An 18142-nucleotide genomic window follows, 5' to 3' on the forward strand; every position below is an offset into this window, starting at 1 on the left:
CTCCAAAGGTATCTTCTTCTTGTAAGTCCAATTTCTTTACTCAATATCACTGTTTTTAATTTTTTTTTTAAATTTTCGTGGTGCTGGGATTGAACCCAGGGCTGCTCTTCTCCGCATAATTTAATCTGCCTAAGGAAGTGGGATCATCAACCACCAATGTGGAGATTCTGATCACTTTGTGTCCATTAATAATCACTTTTAGTAGAACCTACAAACCAGAAGGCTCCGCATGCAAACAAAATGGTTTGTTTGGACTGCATGCTGTTTTAAAAACAGTTTTACAGTCATTTTCCAGACTTTTGCTTTCTCTTAAAGAAATAGTACTGCCTAAAATACTACGACAGTCCTCCCAGGGAGTGGCAGTTCGTCAACACAGAGTCTTAGTTTCCTTCTTTAGATGGGTCCTTACTTTCCACTAGCAACTGTCCTTACCACTCCTAGCCTTGGACATCTGACCTGCTTCAGTCTGGTGTGTTTCCTATTTGGAGGTCAGTGAGTTCTCTACTCCTGGCATACTAACTTAGTCTGCAGTGTTTTCATCTCCTGAGGTTTTCATTTCTTTGGTGTGCTTTAAATACCACTCAATGTCATTTTCTTCCATTTCTGACATTTTTTGTAGAAAAGAGTCTGTAGTGGTAGGTTCATATCTGCTTAGTTACAAGTTCCCCATTCAAAACAAACCCCCAGGACGTTTGGTGGCTCAAGATAGAGATTTAAAATAAGCCTTAGTATATCTGCCCTCAGTGCCTTCTCCCTCCCTCCTTGTTACATTTCTTTGTCGTGCATTATTAATCAGAGCCTCGCTGAATGCTTCCTTTGTGTTGTGCTTGTTCTGACCTAGGGTGATGAACAGATCAAGACACAGACTTACAATCACAAATTTGAGGTGGGGTGGTTGGGCGGGGGGCGGGGACGAGAGAAAGACAAGTAAGTAAGCATATTAAGAAACACCAGTAGCAAGGGACAGGAGCACAGGGTTTGTGGGTGATGCTAACTAAGACTTTGGAATGCAGCTTAGCAGTCAGGAGAAGGTATTAAACTTTAAGCAGTTGTGTGTGTGTTTGGCAGTGTTTATATGTGTGTATGAGTGACATGATAACATCTGCATTAAAAAAATCATTCTTTTTCATTTTTATTTGTACATGACAATAGAATCTATTTTGATATATTTATATAACATGGAATAAAACCTGGGAATGGAACTACCAATTGACCTAGTTATATCTATCCAAAAGAGTTAAAAGTATCATTCTTGATAGCACATGTAGAATGGTTTCTAAAGGATCCAGGTGGCTGAAAGCAGACTAGTCGTGAAATCAGTCTGCCACGAATAGCAGTTTGGATGCGGGTGGAAGCAGTGACAATGGAGACAGGGAGAAAGATGAAATGGAGATTTAGGAAGAAAGTCAGTGGACTTTACCACATGGGTTATAAGGCACAGGAGGGATCCAGGATGGCCCCAAGGCTCCTAAGAGGGATAGTGCTACCACCAATGTACTAGGGAGTCCTGCTCAGGTGTGAGGGGAAGATGGTTATTTCAGTTTCAGAGATGTTGAGTTTTAGGTGCATTTATGTTTTCCTTGTGGAGCTGGAGTGTAGGTTATGAACTGGACCAGCTACAGTGAAAAATGAAAACATGGGGCCTCTCCTTCAAGTGTCATTAACACTTTCAACATGGCTGCAGCAGAGTATTAAACCAAAGGATGGTCCTGTGTGACTGCACAGAGTGCACACTCTTGAAGGTGTTATGAATCTGAATATGAATTTGAAGCTCAGAGGAGATGTCTGGACTGGAAGTATGCATCTGGGAGCCATCGTGATATAGATAGTAACTGAAGAAAATGTATAAAGAAATTTTAATGAGAAGAAAAGCCCAAAGAACTCTATAATCTTAGAGCTGCAAAAGAGACTCCTATGACTCTAACTTAAGAAATTGGGTGTCCATTTATGCTGAGTTAAAAACTGGTTGCAAGGAAGTTACTCAAAAAAAATTTAAAGACTTCCTGAATCTAGTGAGCTCACATAATGTGGTACAAGCCTGATTTTCTGCCTAATGCATAGGCAGTTTAAAGTGTTATCTGCCCTCAACATTAATTCCATGTCAGTGTAGATGCCACAACATGGTACCACTTCAGGTAAGTAATGACTTAAATCTTGACCATGCTTGCTCTTGTCACCTAAGTCTTATTTAGGCTTGAAGCCCCTCTGTAGCTGGAGAAAGGGTGTGATCAATGGCTTCTTTTTTTCTCCTGTTCTTACCAGTAAACCATTCATTACTGTTCCTGATTCCTAGGGAGAAAGAAGAGGTAAGGTGGCCAGATAGCTCCTGTAGAATGCTCTGTGTTACAACTCATTTTGGTACCTATTATGTATTATCTTAGAATATTGACTGAAACTTCCATTTAATCTCCCAGTATTAAAGAACATAACCCTCATGTCTATAGACTGAGGCACGATTCTGTAAATGCTGTGTCTATAAGTTTCTGACTAGGAACTGCTGGTTGGAACTTTTGTCTTTGAATTGCTTGGTACTTGTTAACTCATTTAAATAAAAGATGCTACAGGATCGGGAGATCCAATCCAGTGTCAGCACTGGGAAAAGCTCTAGGGAGTATGGGTGAATGTTGTGAGGTGAGAAGGCAGGGAGCAGATGTCATGAGGTTTGTGCTGAGTGTGTTTGGAAAGAACGCTCAGCACATGCAAAGGTATGGGTCAGGGAACTGAAGCTTTAGAGGACTCACAGGCATTCAGTACAGCTGCTCTGGAGAGTTGGAGAGGCAATGTGGTGGCAAAAGAGACTGGAGAGTTAAGCAGGATCTAATGGGCTAGCAGGGCCTGGTGAATGTGTTAAGGAGCAATGGGGAGTCATTGAAAGTCTAGAGCAGAGATGTGATAAGAACAAAACTGAGTTTTGGAAAGATAACCCAGTATGGAAAATAAATGGGAGGAAGTTAGGAAAAAAGTTAGAAGGGTCTTTCAGACATTTCTTTTGTATCAGTCTGCCTGCATAATTGCATTTATTAAAGTGGTCCATTTTCCAACCAGGTTAGTGTTGTTTTTTCCTTCTTTTTTTAAAACTTCCAATGCCCTATGTTATGTAAAATTCCCCTCCCCATCTCTTCCTCCTCCAGAGAACACAACAGCTTAAAGAGATCCCCAAAGGGTCCTTATAATGGAGGTGGAACAAGATCCAAAATATAGTTCTTTAATCCCTTTCCTGACATCCAAAGTCTCTGAGGACAGAAAGTCAATGCCACTGATGAGCTCTTGTTTGCACAAGGTGATCTCTTCCTTCATCAGGAGCAGCCAGGTGAGATGCAGTCAACCAATTCTTTGGTATCATTTTCCTAAGGATGAAGGAGAATAGGCCTTGAACTTCAAAGCACATACCAATAAACCGAAGCACTAATCCTGGTTTTCCCATTTTGAAAACATGCTTTTTAGCTAAACTCTCTCTTTCACTTGGCTTTACTTGACTAATTGACAAGTTGTTCACATAATAAAATTTCCTCATCCATAAAGCCCAAATTAATAAATTTTAATAACTGATGATATGTATTTAGTATAGTTTTCTATTATTACATCAACTATATACTCTTTAATTTCCTTCCAATCATCTCTTGACTAATTTCCTATCTTCATAGTGACCTTGATATTTCCAATTCCCCTTTTTAATAAGTCTTACAATAACCAGTTATTTTCTTATTTGCTTATTTCCCTAGAATAACTGCCTTTCTGAGAAAAATTGAATGGCACTTACCTGCCACAATAAAAAATAAAGATTAACATGACAAACTTAAACAAAATCTACTCATCAAATTCTAATTAATAATGCTTCAAAAGAGGGTTAGTCTCAGGTTTAAAAAACCTAATTATCACAAGAGGATACAATTTAATACTAAATTGGATTTTCATACTATCATACTCATAAAATGTTTAAAAATTATAAATTAAAATTTTTGGGGGGATGCTTGGGATAGAACCCAGGGATTTGTACATGTTAGGCAAGTGCTGTACTACTGAGTCATATCTCAAGCCCTGTAAATCAAATTTTAAATGAGGTAAAGGAACTAGAATATCATCTTAGAAAAAACATAAACAAACATTTTGGAATGACAATGCTTGTTTTTTCTTTGATTTGTTGTATTCAGATGCCTTTTCTCCATGGAAGATTTATATTTTCAGTTATCTCCTGTGGACAACTCTAGAGTTTCTTTGGGATTCATGCTGAGTAAATTGGAAAACCAGTGGGAAGATACTGAGTAGAATATAAAAAGAAAGAAAATCAGTTTACTATAGGGGATAGGATATTGGAGAACAGGGTCCTAGTCTCAGCTTTGCTGGCAGTTGGCAGTGGTGTGATCTTGACCAAGTTGCAGACTCTTGTGACTTGTCTTAGAAAGGAGAGGTCAAAGTCGAAGGAGCCCTTCCACACCCAATATACCGCGTACTCATGCTTGGCTGGCTCCAACTTTCTAGCTCCAGAATTCCAACACCTTAGTAATGAGATACTGTTTACAGAAACAAATTGAATTATTTTGGTGTTAACTATATTTAAAAAAAATGAGTAAACATGACATTTCACACCAGGAAAAGAAAAAGAGTAAAAGGCTAGGCACTGAGCCCAGTTAGGCGTTCTGGGGAGGAATGTGTTATGGTGAACCTACGCCAGAATGGTAGGGAGAGAACAGAAAGATGAAAGTGTGCTTTAAGGAGAAGGCGTGGTGAAGGGAGCAGAGGGCATTGGTAAGAATGATTGAAGGTTACGGGAGGTTCCTCATGTGACTAGAGAGGAATCAAAATACTATGCTTAATTAGAATGTGTACATCATCCATTCAAATGTGAAATTGTAAAAAGCTGGAACTAAAAAGAACGTGATTTTAAGGGAAAGATAGAGTAAATAAAAATTTTTTCTATAATTTGAAAATTGGAACTGGTTCAATAGTTGAAGGTATTAGAGAAGGAGGGGACAAGATTAGAAAGCTACAGAGGATAGATTCTAGCACATAGGTCGAGGAAATATTCAAAACAAGTAATTGTCAACTACTTGCAGGAGAAAACAATTAGTTTAGCCATGTGATTTCTTCTGGAGAATAAAATGTAAGCAGAGTGATTTGTGTCACTTATGGGATAAGGTAGCTCACTAAGTGTTAATTCTCCCCACTCTCTGTCCTGTTCACATGATTGAGAAGAAAAGGACTGTGGGATAATGAACCACCTGATGGAAGGGTCCCTGATGGAAAGAAGGACTGTTCAATAGTGAAGGAGAGATATTAGATCACTCAGGAGTACCACTAGACCACAAAGGTCTTTGTGCAAATGAGAACTAAATTTTTATTGTAAGCCACTGAGATTTGGTGGTTGGTTTTTATGGCAGTTAAAGAGCTAAATGAAACAGAAATTGGTACTGGAGTGGAGACTTTATAAGTATGCAGCATTGATGGTGTATTCTGGTTTTGCTTGTTTCATGCTTGTGCCATGCTGAATCTTTTTAAATATCAGCTTTATAATCAGGGTATGGTAGTATTTCATTGAGTTTTCAATCTGCATTTCTCAACTGATCCATGATGATCTCTTTATGTGCTCATTTGCAATATTATTTTCTCTGGAGAAGTGCTTGTTCAAATTTTTTGCTCATTGTTAAATTTTTTTTGTTATTGTGCTTTGAGAGTTATTTATATGTTCAGGACACAAGCCCTTTATGAGATATATGACTTGAAAATATTTCCTTCCAGTCTGTGGCTTGTATTTCCATTGTTTAACAGCGTGTTTTGAAGAGTGGAAGTTTTTAATTTTGATCAAGTCTAATTTATATTTGTTTAATGGGAGTCAATAAATATTTACAGTGTACAATTTGTATATATGTCAAACCTTATCAAATGGCATGCTTTAAATATGTGTAGTTTATCATTTACAAATTATACTTCATCAAAGTTGTTTAAAAAAAGAAGAGGGAGTACAGAGAGTCTAGTAATTCAAGGCCTTCAAGGCTGACAGTTAATTGCTTCTAGACCCCACCAGTAAGAGAACAAAGGCCTTGTAAACTTTTCAGATAAATGATGTGACCCAGTCTGAAGGAAGACTAAGGATGCAGTCTTCTTTTCTATTGTGCTATGAAGTCTCATGTAATCTTAGTGAAATTAATTAAGATAGTGGGAACCAGGAAAGAGGAATAAACAAGGTAAATTAGAGCTGGGTGCGGTGGCCACGACTGTTAACCCCAGCAACTTAGGAAACTGAGACTGGAGGGATCACATGTTTGAGGCCAGCCCAGGCTGCTTAGCAAAACCCTGTCTCAAATATAAAAGAATTAAAAAAAAAACTGGGGATGTAGCTTAGTGGTAGAGTGCCCTGGGTTCAATCCTCAGTACAAAAAAACAACAACAAAAACAAACAAACAAAAAAAAAAACAAGAGACTGAGAATTAGACCTAAGATAAACTATGAGTGCGGTTGTCAGTGCATAGAGCTAATTGCAATCGGAGCTGAGAGACCTACTAGGTTTTCAGAGGCATTATATTGCCAAAGAAACCAAGACCTGGAATAGAAAGGCTTTTACTGTTCAAGACTTAATTGTTATATCCCAGCCATCTGTAAACAGAAGATAACTTTGACAACTTTAAAAGCATAGGCTTCAACAGTCCTTTTAAGGGTGACCAAGAAGAATAAGGGGTAGGGCCCTTGAGTCACAGAACAATGAACAAGGCAGATTCTTACAGAAGGCATCTGCGGAGTCTGGCAGTTTCCTTCCTGCCAGAGCAGGAGGAAGGACCTCACGGTGTCTTTTCAGAATTCAGAGTTGCTGTGAGTTGAGTGCATGCTACCTGTTTCCATCTTTCCCCTCTCCGAAACCTTTCCAGTGCCAGCGTTTGCCCCTGCACTGCTGTTGTATACTGAGCACGTGTCTGGAGGGATGTAGCCTGAATTTCAGTTCATAGAAAACACCAGGAAGCACCATATCCTTGTCTAATGGATAGTATTTGGAGACTGTATTCTTGCAACCACTTTCTGAGATGCAAATGACCATTTTCCCAAAAGAACTGAGGAGAGTGGGTGAGCAACAGGCCCTTGGTCCATGCATAGAGTGAGTGAATGTGGGATGGTGGAGTTAAGCTGGCTGGGTCTTTGGGTTGTCTACGTGAGGAGAGGTGTTTTCTGTAACTGGGACGAAGCGATCAAATGGATATTTGGTAAATAAAGGGCAGACTGTGACAGGGACTATCAATGACCCCAAGGTGGTGTCAGTGTGTCGTACCCTCATTTTCCATGCTTCCTTGTAGTCAGGTTGGACATATGACAAGTCAAGACAGAGGAGCATGATCAGAAGGGACAAGCACACTTCTGAGCTAAGCAGGTTTAGCATCTGGTGTGCCTCTTCCATGTGCACACACACTCTCTCTCATTTGTGTACCTTCAGGAGAAGGGGTACAGGATGGCTGGACCACATGATGGAGGGATCCTGGGTCCATGAATTTTGGCTGGAGGAGGAGTATATTGCCCAGCCTTCTCTGGACTTTCTGTATTAGTGAAAAATAAACCAGTGCTATGCTAGACCACTGAGATTTGGGGCTATTATGACAGTGACTAGAATTAACTACTGTGATCAATATCAATACCATAGAATTTGGATAAAGGTGCCTGCCACATTTCCCACATTCCACCATATTCTCTGTACCTAATCACTTGGAGATAATGGCATGAAACTATCAAATCTTCACATTTTCCAAAGATTTATCACTTGTTGTTTTTGTTTTAAAAGGAAACAAAGGACAAGCAGCCCTGATTTAAACTTTATTTTTTAATTAATTAATTAATTTATTTTTGGGTACCAGTGGTTGAACTCAGGGGCATTCAACTACTGAGCCACATCCCCAGTCCTATTTTATATTTTATTTAGAGACAGGGTCTCACTGAGTTGTTTAGCTCCTCACTGTAAACTTCATTTATTTTTAACATGAAAAACTTGGATGTTATCATCTTTAAGTTGGAAAGTAGGACATGGTAAGTCAGAAGAAAAGTACTTATGATTTTAGATATGTAGTTTCTTGATCAGATTTCTAAACAAAGGGCAAATTATTCAAGGAGAAAGTAAATATCATTTAAAAACACAAGGTCTGAAGTTAGAGTCTATTTACTAGCTATGTGAAGTTTGGACAAGTTATATAACCACCCTCTGATCTGTAAAATTGTGAAAATAAATTTTTGTACTTCAAAGATAGTTATAAGAATAAAATGAGCTAATGTTATGTAATCAAGAATTTAGCTGGCTTTTGTCCCTTGGAGAGAGAATCTAAACCCTTGGAATTTCCTGAGAGAAGTTATTACTGCTATTTGTAGTCAGCCTTGGACTACTCCTGAGTTTACCTAACAAGGTGACACATTGTGGGTCCATGGATAGTATCACAATGGGGCTTGGTAATTCCAAAAGACCAATGATGTGATTAGAGAGGTGGGACTTTGAGTCAGGTGATACTGACTTGACCTCCTGACCTGGGGAAGAAGAAGAATGGAGATTAGGCTTATCCATGTGGCCAATGATCCAATCAATCATGCTTTTGTAATGAAACCCCAATAAAAACTCTGGGTATCTGAAACTTGGATGATCCATATTCATACACTGATGTGCCAGGTGGGTGAAACTTTGTTTAGAATCCTCCTAGACCTTGCCCTGTGTATGTCTCCTCTTTTAGCTGGTTCTGGTTTTTATCCTTTATGATGAATGTGTAATTATAAGTAATTACAGTTCTCTGAGTTGTTTTAAAGAATTTTCAAAACGGAGGGAGTCATATCTAGTTGGTCAGAGTGAAGGTGGCCTAGGAACCCCTGAGCTTGCAGCTGGTGTCTTGTGGGGAACTGTGTCCTTAAACTATGAAGTTTGACCTAACTCTAAGTAGTTACTGTCAGAATTGCATGTTAGATAATGTATGTGAATCTTTCAGAATAATACTTGGCCCATAGTAACTACAGGGAAATCAGTTAAAATTATTAAGCTCTAAAATATTTTTCATGCGAGAACACTGACCATTTAAAGGACCGATCTTAGATGAACACAGAATGATGGTATTTTAATGGTGGAAGGAACTTGTAAATCATATAGTCTGAGGTGATTTTTCACTTGTCTTCATTCAAAAATATTGTTTGTGCCAGTGTGGAGGCTAAAACTGTGGTCTTTTAGGACAAGACCAATATATAAACTGTACTTTCATTCATGCTATGTGCACATAAAAATATACCACAGGGAATTTCACCTTATGTATAAGTAGAAAGAGTCAATCCAAAATAAATAAATAAACGAGTGAAAGGAAGACCAATAGAATAGAGGAAGAAGAATGGAGGTGGGGTGGAGGTGAGGGGTGGGGGAAGAAAGGAAACTGGAATCAAATTCCATGCATGTATGATTTTGTTGGGGAGAACCCAATTACTGTGTATAACTATAATACTCTAATGAAAAGTAATAGAATGGGGCTAATTCAAAAGAACCTATGTCTCAAGCATTTTAGGGAATCTTTCTTGCATGTATCTAATTTGTCAGACAACTCTTTTCCTGTGTCCTCAAGACAGGACCATAATAGTTCTGTCTAAACAACATGACTTGGGATCCTTGGCCACAATGAGAGGACTGGGGTACCTAACTGACCCAGGATGGGCCCATGAGTTACTTACTTCTTGGACTTTGGCATTTGACTGCAAAGAACGAGTTGGTTTTGGGACCTGCAGATGAGGCCACTGAGGACCATGTGCCGACTGACTCCACCAAGTCAGGTGTGAAGAGAGGGAAAGATGGAAGGTCCTGATGACAGAGGCAAGAAGAGTGTGGTGGCCGGGGTTACTGGGTTTTGGGGCCTGAACCCCAAAAGAGATCCTCAGCTCCTGCTGTGATATTTGTGATATTCTGCTCCAATAAAATCCCCCTTATTTGTTTATGCTTGCTTGAAACATTTTGTTAGTTGCAACTAACAGTCTTTGTTAAGAAGCTCCTTGAGAAGGCTCTTAAGAGGAAGAATGTAACAACAGGTGCCAACTCCTATCAACCATGATTGCTACTGTGAACATGGGGAGTACGGAGGAAAGGTAGGAGGGACATGAGTAAGTGGGCCAAGGGCTTAAATTTATTAGAACCTTGTGACAAACTCTCTTCAAGAGAAAACTTCAATGTGTTCAATTGAAATACAATTACATTAGGCTCCTTTGTAGATGGAAGAATGGTAGAGATGTGGAGGAATAAGGTTAAACAAGCAATTGACAATTCAACTCTCTTGTTCAAGACAAAAATGGGCTAAGCAATAACTGTGGCAAGCCAGTGCCATTATAAAATATAATGTAACTGCTGGCAACAAACAGAAAACACTACAGGACCAGGTCTTGGGTGATTGTTCTGAGTCACAAATAACCTTTTTACAAATAATGTTATTATTTGGAGGAAAAACCAATGACCATCACAAATCTCATGTTCCTCTGCATGTTTAGAAGGAAAAGAGATCTACCTCATCAAGTTGAAAGAGCCACTGGAGACAATGGATCCCAGAGTCCACCCAGGAAGGGAAATGTTTGGCAGGCTACCTCTCTTCTCTGCTGGAAAAGGGTCAGATCTGACTGTGTTTAGTGAGAAAGCGTTCAAATGAAACACACAAATAACATTTGTGACCAAAGGAACTGCTTTTCTAAGCACTTGGACGACTAAAAGAAGACAACAGAGGACCACCTGTCATTTTTATCTTCACAGGACAAAGAGATCAATTTGCAAAGCACAGCCCAACAAGTCAAGTAAATAATTGCTCCCCTTACCCCTTTCTCCCACCTCCTTTCCATGCTATATTCTTTCTTTCTTTCATTTTTCTTCTTCCTCAGGCTTTTTCTAAAATGTAAGTAAAAATAGAAGATTCCATCAATATGAAGACATTTTACCAAGTGGCATATTAAAAGGAGGGTATTTCTTATATGCAGATCAAAAAAGGGACTAGAAAATTGAACCTCTTCAGCTCTGTAAATCATATAACTAGAAAGTTCTCTTTTATTTTTTTCTACCTTTCTCAATGTAACCAGATTTTAGAATGAAACACACAGGAAAGATGGTTAGCTATCATTTTCTCAAAGAATTCTGTAGAAAAGTTTGAAAGTTTGCTTGCTAGGGTATTCTAGTCAGAAACATCTTTTTTATAAGTAACTCCTAAATGTCTTGCTATCATCAGGATGTATTCATTCAACACAAGGAATACATCTTCATTGAAGTAAATCAAATTTCATGTTGTTGTATGGGATTTTGCCTTAAGTAATCTAAAATAATGAGATATCCCTTAACATGATAATTTTTGCAATATGACAACTTTGTATGTTACTGGGATGAAGTTGAGTTTGATAACCCCCAAATGTAGAATATTTAAAGCAAAACATAAAACCACACTGTGAAAACTCAATTTGGAGGTTCTGGAATTTTGCACATATAGATTTCAGACTTGGAATTCTCCCTTGCTTCATTGTGTGAGTAATGGATGCAAAGTGGAATTTTCTACCTGTACTTGTATTTATTTACACAACTTCTTTGGTTAGGGGAAGAATGTTAATGCTTTGGTTTAGAAACCTTCTTGTTGAGCTCATATGAAGTTGGAGAAGAAAATGAGTGAGAAGAATCTTAATAAATGTATTCCACACAAGTTAGGAATTTAGAATTGAAATAAAATGAAAAATAGCTACGTATTACCCCATTGTGTACTGGTTAGGCTATATAATACCAAAGTTTCATGTCTTTTCTTACTTCTCTTAATTTTGTATACTATTCTGATTTCTGTGGCTTTTTACTTCAATGACCTTATCTTCACATGACAGACTCAAACTGAACATGGCTTTTGAATGGGAATCTTGCTAGTATTATCAAGAATAAAGGAAAATACTTTATAACTGTAATATATGGTAATCCTCCTAAATAAAAAGACCTCAAACTTTTTAAAAATGGTCGACCTATATTTTTGATATTCAAATTAAAGTCATACAAAATAAAAAAAATTGTATTTTTTTTAAACATTTAAGTTAAACTACATATTAAACAGTTTTAAAAGTTTGGGGATGTGGTGTTTTTTTCTTCTTGGTACCATTTATATTGTGAAGTGTGTGATTCTCACAGATTATGATTTTTAAAGATCTGGAAAGAATGCGTTAAAGGACTGTTCCTTCATTCCTTTATGTGCTACATAAAGTAGTTTCTTCTTGCAAACTATCCAACTGAATCAGAAAATTTCAGGTTCCAGTAAATTATTATCATAGCTCTTTTACAGAAAAAGACAGGAGTGGAGGATCTTGCTGTGTTCATATCACTAATGGGAATTGAGTTTGGGATTCAGGCCCAGATCTGATTCCAGAGTCAATGTTCTTTATCCTAAGCTACATGGTCTTATAATTAATTTGTATTCTTTGACAACATTGGGGTGGGTTCCCATGTCAGGAGAAAATTGCTGACAGTGCAATGAGTAGTGAACAGATTTCAAGAGACAAGTTCTAACCACAGCAACATGGGTGGATGGATACATGGATCCTTAAGATCTTGTTAGGAAATTAGATGTTTCCTGGTGACATGGCGTATGCATGCTTCCTATTTGTCTGTCTCTCTCCCTCCTTCTCTCTCTCTCTCTCCCCACTTTTCTGTGTACTTGATGATTCTTGCCTAAGTTTTCCCGTTAAGTTCTTCTTTTAAAAGGAACTATTATTGTTTTTTCACTTTCCCCCTTTGTAATATATTCAGAGAAGTGGAAAGGAGTATGATTGGTATTGATATGGTTAACTTGACTCTTAGAAATGAACAAAAGTTGACAGAACTGATATTTTAACCTTCTTGTCTAGGTTTTCTTTTTTCCTTTTTAAAAGGATGTAAATCCCATTTCTCAAAATCTTTTATTTCATTGTCTCTGATAGACAGCCTGCTGTACCAGTCTGAATTCAATAAGGAATAGCATAAAGGTAACAAATGACAAAATCATTGTTTTACAGAAAGAAACATGACATTAAAACCCAGAATAACAAATGACTTCAATATAGTTGAAGTATTCCAGAGAGGTTAAAAGCTTTAAAAAAATCTATTAAAAGTATAAAGGAAAAAGTCATTTTTATAATTATTAATGTTTGCAAAATCTCCTAACAAATATTTAGTGATGTATACTTTCCCTTAGTCTAAAATATGGGTTCAAAAATGCTTTTTAAAAAATTTTTTTTAAATTAAATTTTTTGTAGTTGTAGATGGGCAGAATGCCTTTATTTTATTTGTTTATTTTATGTGGTGCTAAGGATCAAACCTAGTGCCTCACACATGCTAGGCAAGCACTCTGCCACTGAGCTATAGCCCCAGTCCCCAAAATGCTTTAAGTATACAAATATTCTCTTGTATAAATAATGATGGGATTTTTGAAGAAGGCAGTTTGTGAAGAGATAATTGCACAACACTACAAGGTAAGCTCAGAAATTGGTTCTCAACATCATGAAATTGCAAATATGAATGTAGATGTCTCATTGGCACTAAGGTTGTATTAACCATTTACCAATGAAAATAATTCTTAAGGGAATTATCTAATAATCAAAACTGTTGAAGCATCAACACATTTGACTGTTTTAATGAAAATCTCTTAAAATGCTTTTCTTGTTTCTGTTTCTTTAACATATGTGGAAGTACCACCCTGATTGGTGTTAAATTTTTCTTTTTTTTAGCAACACAGGTTTGTTATAAAAGTCAATTATTGCATCACATGGAAATACCGTAATATAATCTGGTGCTTCAAAGTCCATTTTTCATATTTCAATGCTTTGAGTGCATTTATTATTTTGAGCATATTGTTTAAAGATTTTTCCATAACTGTTTTCTACCCACTCTTAGATCTTCAACCTAGTTTCTTGCTGCTGCGAGTGTGACTATTGCTACTGTTTTAATGGTAACCCTTTTTGTCTACTATGATTTGGAGAGAGAGTTGATTGCTAATTGAACAATTATTAAAATAGGACTTGGAAAATGCTATATACATATGGTAAATATTTTACTCTAAATATATAAACATATTTTTCTTGACCAAACTTCCATCTAGGGTTGAGATTTATATTTCTTTCTTTCTTTCTTTCTTTCTTTCTTTTTTTTTTTAATGTATCAGTTATTTAATTAGGTTCTTGGTAAGAAATTTAGAACATCAATTTGTGAGGGTAAATTCCATTTGTTAGAGCAAAAAGAGATCGCATGTAGCCCTGGAGTTGAGGAATAGCTTTGATTTTGGGTAAAATTTGTGAGTCCACAGCTTTCTGATCAACCTTGGGCTGCTCTGTAATCTCGTATTTCTCTTTCTCTGTGTAGAAGATTTCACCTTCCTGGTGTCTGGGCTTCCTCAACTTCTTGAAGTAAGCATCAGTAAGGTGTTTTGGGATTTTCCCGTTGCTGATATCAATCTTTGTGGAGGTGGCAATAACAAATTTCTGGTGTGTTCTACGCAGAGGAACTCGGTTTAAGGGAAAGAGGTCCTGTCACAAGTAGCAAGCCCCTGCTCAGCTGCTTCAGGAAAACCACTCTCTTGCCTCTGTGGCGCCCAGTGAGGATGATCAAGAAGGTCCCCGGAGGGATGCTGGCTTGCAGTTTTCGCACATGCTGACTGAAGGGCTTTTTGCCGTGGCTCAACAGCTTTCGTGGCACATCTTCAGTCGGATAGTATCTAGGCATTTTTCGAAGCTTAACCACTGTGGTTCCACCGTTCTTGTCACCACCGACTGGTTTTGTGACAGTAGCAAGAACTTTCTCCTTCTTCTTCTTCTTCTTCTCAGCCTTGGATTTAGCAGCCGAGTACTTCCTCTTGTGCATGGCCTTTCGGGAATACATAGCAGACCGGGAATATCTGCCAATTCCTCTAACCAGGGCAGGGTTTCGGCTGCAGTGGGGCTTCCCTTTCTTGGGTTTCTTATCCTTAGGTCTCCCTTTTTAACCTTGTCAACAGCATCAGCCTTCTTGGCTCCAGGTTTCTTCTCCTTAGTGTCGGGCTTCTCAGCCTTTTCACCCGCCATCTTGCAAGATGGGAAAGAGCGAGATTTACATTTCTTTTGGAAGAGTTCTGTTTAGAAATATACATATATATATATTTTAAACTGAACTTTCACTATTTTGTTATTACACATCCTATTTTAAAAATATTTATATTGATTATAATAATACATATGTAATTTAAGATTATACAGTTTTAAGTTTATACTCTAGTAGTGTTCAGTACATTCACATTGTTGTAAACAGATCTCTAGGATTTTTTCATCTTGCAAAACTGAAACTGTACCTGTTAAACAAAAATTTCCTATTCTCCTCTCTCCCTCATCCTCTGGCAACCACCATTCTATTCTCTGTCCCTATGAATTTGACCATTCTAGGGGGATCATATAAATGGAATCATGCACTAGATATCCTTGTGACCAGAAATATCTTCAAGGTTCATTCACATTGTAGCATGCTTCAGAATTTCCTTTTTTTAAGGCTGAATAATACATTGTATGTATATGCCACATTTTCTTTCTTTTAAACAACTTTACTTTTAATTGATACATAACAATTGTATATAGTTGAGGTACAATGTGATGTCATGATATGTGTATATATTTTAGAATGACTAAATCAAACCAACATCCATCAACTCGTACACTTATTACTTTTTTATGTTAAGAACACTTAAAATCTATTCTTAGTACATTTTTCCCCCTCTCCACCATCCCATCTTTCCCCTCACTGCCTTCTGCATAATCCAAAGTTCCTTCATTCTTCCCCACCCACCACTATAGATCAGCATTCACTTATCAGAGAAAACATTCAGCCTTTGGTTTTTTGTAATTGGTTTATTTTACTTAGCATGATATTCTCTAGTTCCCTCCATTTATATGCCAAATTTTCTTTATCAATCTGTTGATGGATGTTGGGATTTCCTCCACCAATTGACTCCTGGGAATAGTGCTACTATGAACATGGATGTACAAATACATCTTTGATACCCTACTTTAGATACATCTGGGAAAACTTAGATTATTAAGTCCCAATCTTAGTACAAAGATAGGTACTCTAAATATTTGAACAATGTGTGAGACAGAACAATAGAGGGAGGGAACAGTACCTCTAAAAATTAGGTAGATGATAATGTTAGCTGTTTAAGGCTATATCAGTCTGCTTCAGTGATTTTTTTAAAAAATTTTTATTCTAATTAGTCATATATGATAGTAGAATGTATCTTGACATATTATACATATGTGGAGTATAACTTCTCATTCTTCTGGTTGTACATGATGTAGAATTACATTGGTCATATAATGATGTATGCCCATAGGATAGTAACATCCAATTCATTCTACTATCCTTCCTATTTCCATTCGCCCTCCCTTCTGTTCATTCCCCTTTGTCTAATTCAAAGCACTTCTATTCTTCCCTAACACCACCCTCCCTCTTATTGCGAATTAACATCTGCATATCAGAGAAAACATATGACCTTTGGTTCTTTGGGATTGGCTTATTTCACTTAGCATGATATTGGAATTCTTCACTTTTCTGTACATAAACCAGACACATCATACATTACTGACATTTCCATTTTGATGGTTCAAAATTTCCATTGGCCAAGTATGGATCTAGTTGTGTTTGCTATAATTGTGTTTAAAATAAGCATTAGCAGGTCCTAAATAAAGCAGCAAAATCTTAAGAAGTATGAGTTAACATCCAAGTTCCAAAATGTGTAGTTGTGTTCTAGTGTTAGGATGAGAATTTGCCACAAAGTTAGTGGCTTAAAACAGCACAGATTTATCAGCTTATGGTTTTGTACCTTGGAAATCAACACCTCTCTCATGGGAAACTGAGGGGTGAACATGGTGCTCTGTTCCTCTCTGGAGACTCTAGGAGAGAGCGTTTCCCTCTTTTCTATAGCTTGTAGAGGCTGTTCCTCTTCCTTGGCTCATGCCTCTCCTTTCTACCGTGACCTTTTCTTTTTTGTGGATTAACTTAGAATCTAAATAATTTTATTTTTAAGGCACTATTAAAGATATTAAAATGAAAATCATCCTTAAGATAATTATGGAATTATTTGTTGATAATTCAAGAAAGCATATTTTTAAAATATTAATTTTCTGGATGATATTTGAATTCCCTACCTAATTAAAGATATAGAAAAATTTGGCAGGGTTCAGAAACAAATCACTCAAATGCTTTAGAGATTATATTAAATGACCTACTTGACCTATATTAGGAAAGGTAAGTGAAAGTGAGCTTATTTAGCTCTTAGAAGAGAGAATTCAGGAACAATAATAATTATAGAATATAAAGGTTATGATGTAGAAGCTATCAATGCATATAAAGGGAGAAGGGGAAGTTTGCATAACATACAAAGCTGAATGTCCTTCAAAAGTTTGCTAGATCATTGTGAATTGTTTGGAATGTTGTGAAATCTTTCTCTGCTTGAAGATGAACAAACAGCAGGGCTGCTTCTCTGCAAAATGATTGAGATGTGAGATTAGCAGTAAGTTAAATAAACTACCCAGGTTCCTTTCAGGCCTCTGCTTCTAACAGTATTAAGGAGACTTTTCTTCTGTCTCCTGACAGCTGCTTTCCTAGATTTTTATGAAATTGCTTCCCTTTATTTTTTTTTTTTTCCAGAAGGAAGATGCTTTTTTTGATATTCTCTTTTCAGTTGCCTGGGTTCTTTGACAAAACAGTAAAACAAGACAGTTGTTGGTCTCACCGATTTCCTTTTTCTGAACAGGAAGGTACCAGTCCCTATATTTGCATGCAAAATCAAATATATGTGGGGCTATTGCAGTAGAATCCAGACAAATTGTCTTTATAATTTAATTCCCAGACAAAATTTTTTTTTCTAGAAAGAAAAACGATGAATTTGTATGATTGTTTTTTTCTAAATATGAAAATAAAATCTTCTAACCTCTTCAGGTAGTAATTTCTTTAGATTTTTTTTTTTACAGTGAGCCCTCTGGCTATGAAAGACAAAGAGTAAGATTCTTTCAGTGTCTCTTTTGAAAATTATATCCATATATTTATTTATTTGTTTATATATATATATAAATATACACACACCGCTCCCCTCTCCCCTCTAATGTTGTTCTCAGGGAATGATCAAGTTCCTATTATCTCCTCAGAGGATAGATAAAGCAG

General features: G+C 37.0%; 1 pseudogene; it reads right to left on the minus strand.

Annotated features, from left to right (window-relative positions):
- Nucleotides 1–14113: 14113 nt before the first annotated feature.
- Nucleotides 14114–15018, minus strand: LOC124983485 (60S ribosomal protein L6-like; annotated as a pseudogene).
- Between the last annotated feature and the right edge of the window lie 3124 nt (nt 15019–18142).

This window comes from Sciurus carolinensis, chromosome 4 (assembly GCF_902686445.1).
Source record: "Sciurus carolinensis chromosome 4, mSciCar1.2, whole genome shotgun sequence".
Taxonomy (NCBI): Eukaryota; Metazoa; Chordata; class Mammalia; order Rodentia; family Sciuridae; genus Sciurus; species Sciurus carolinensis.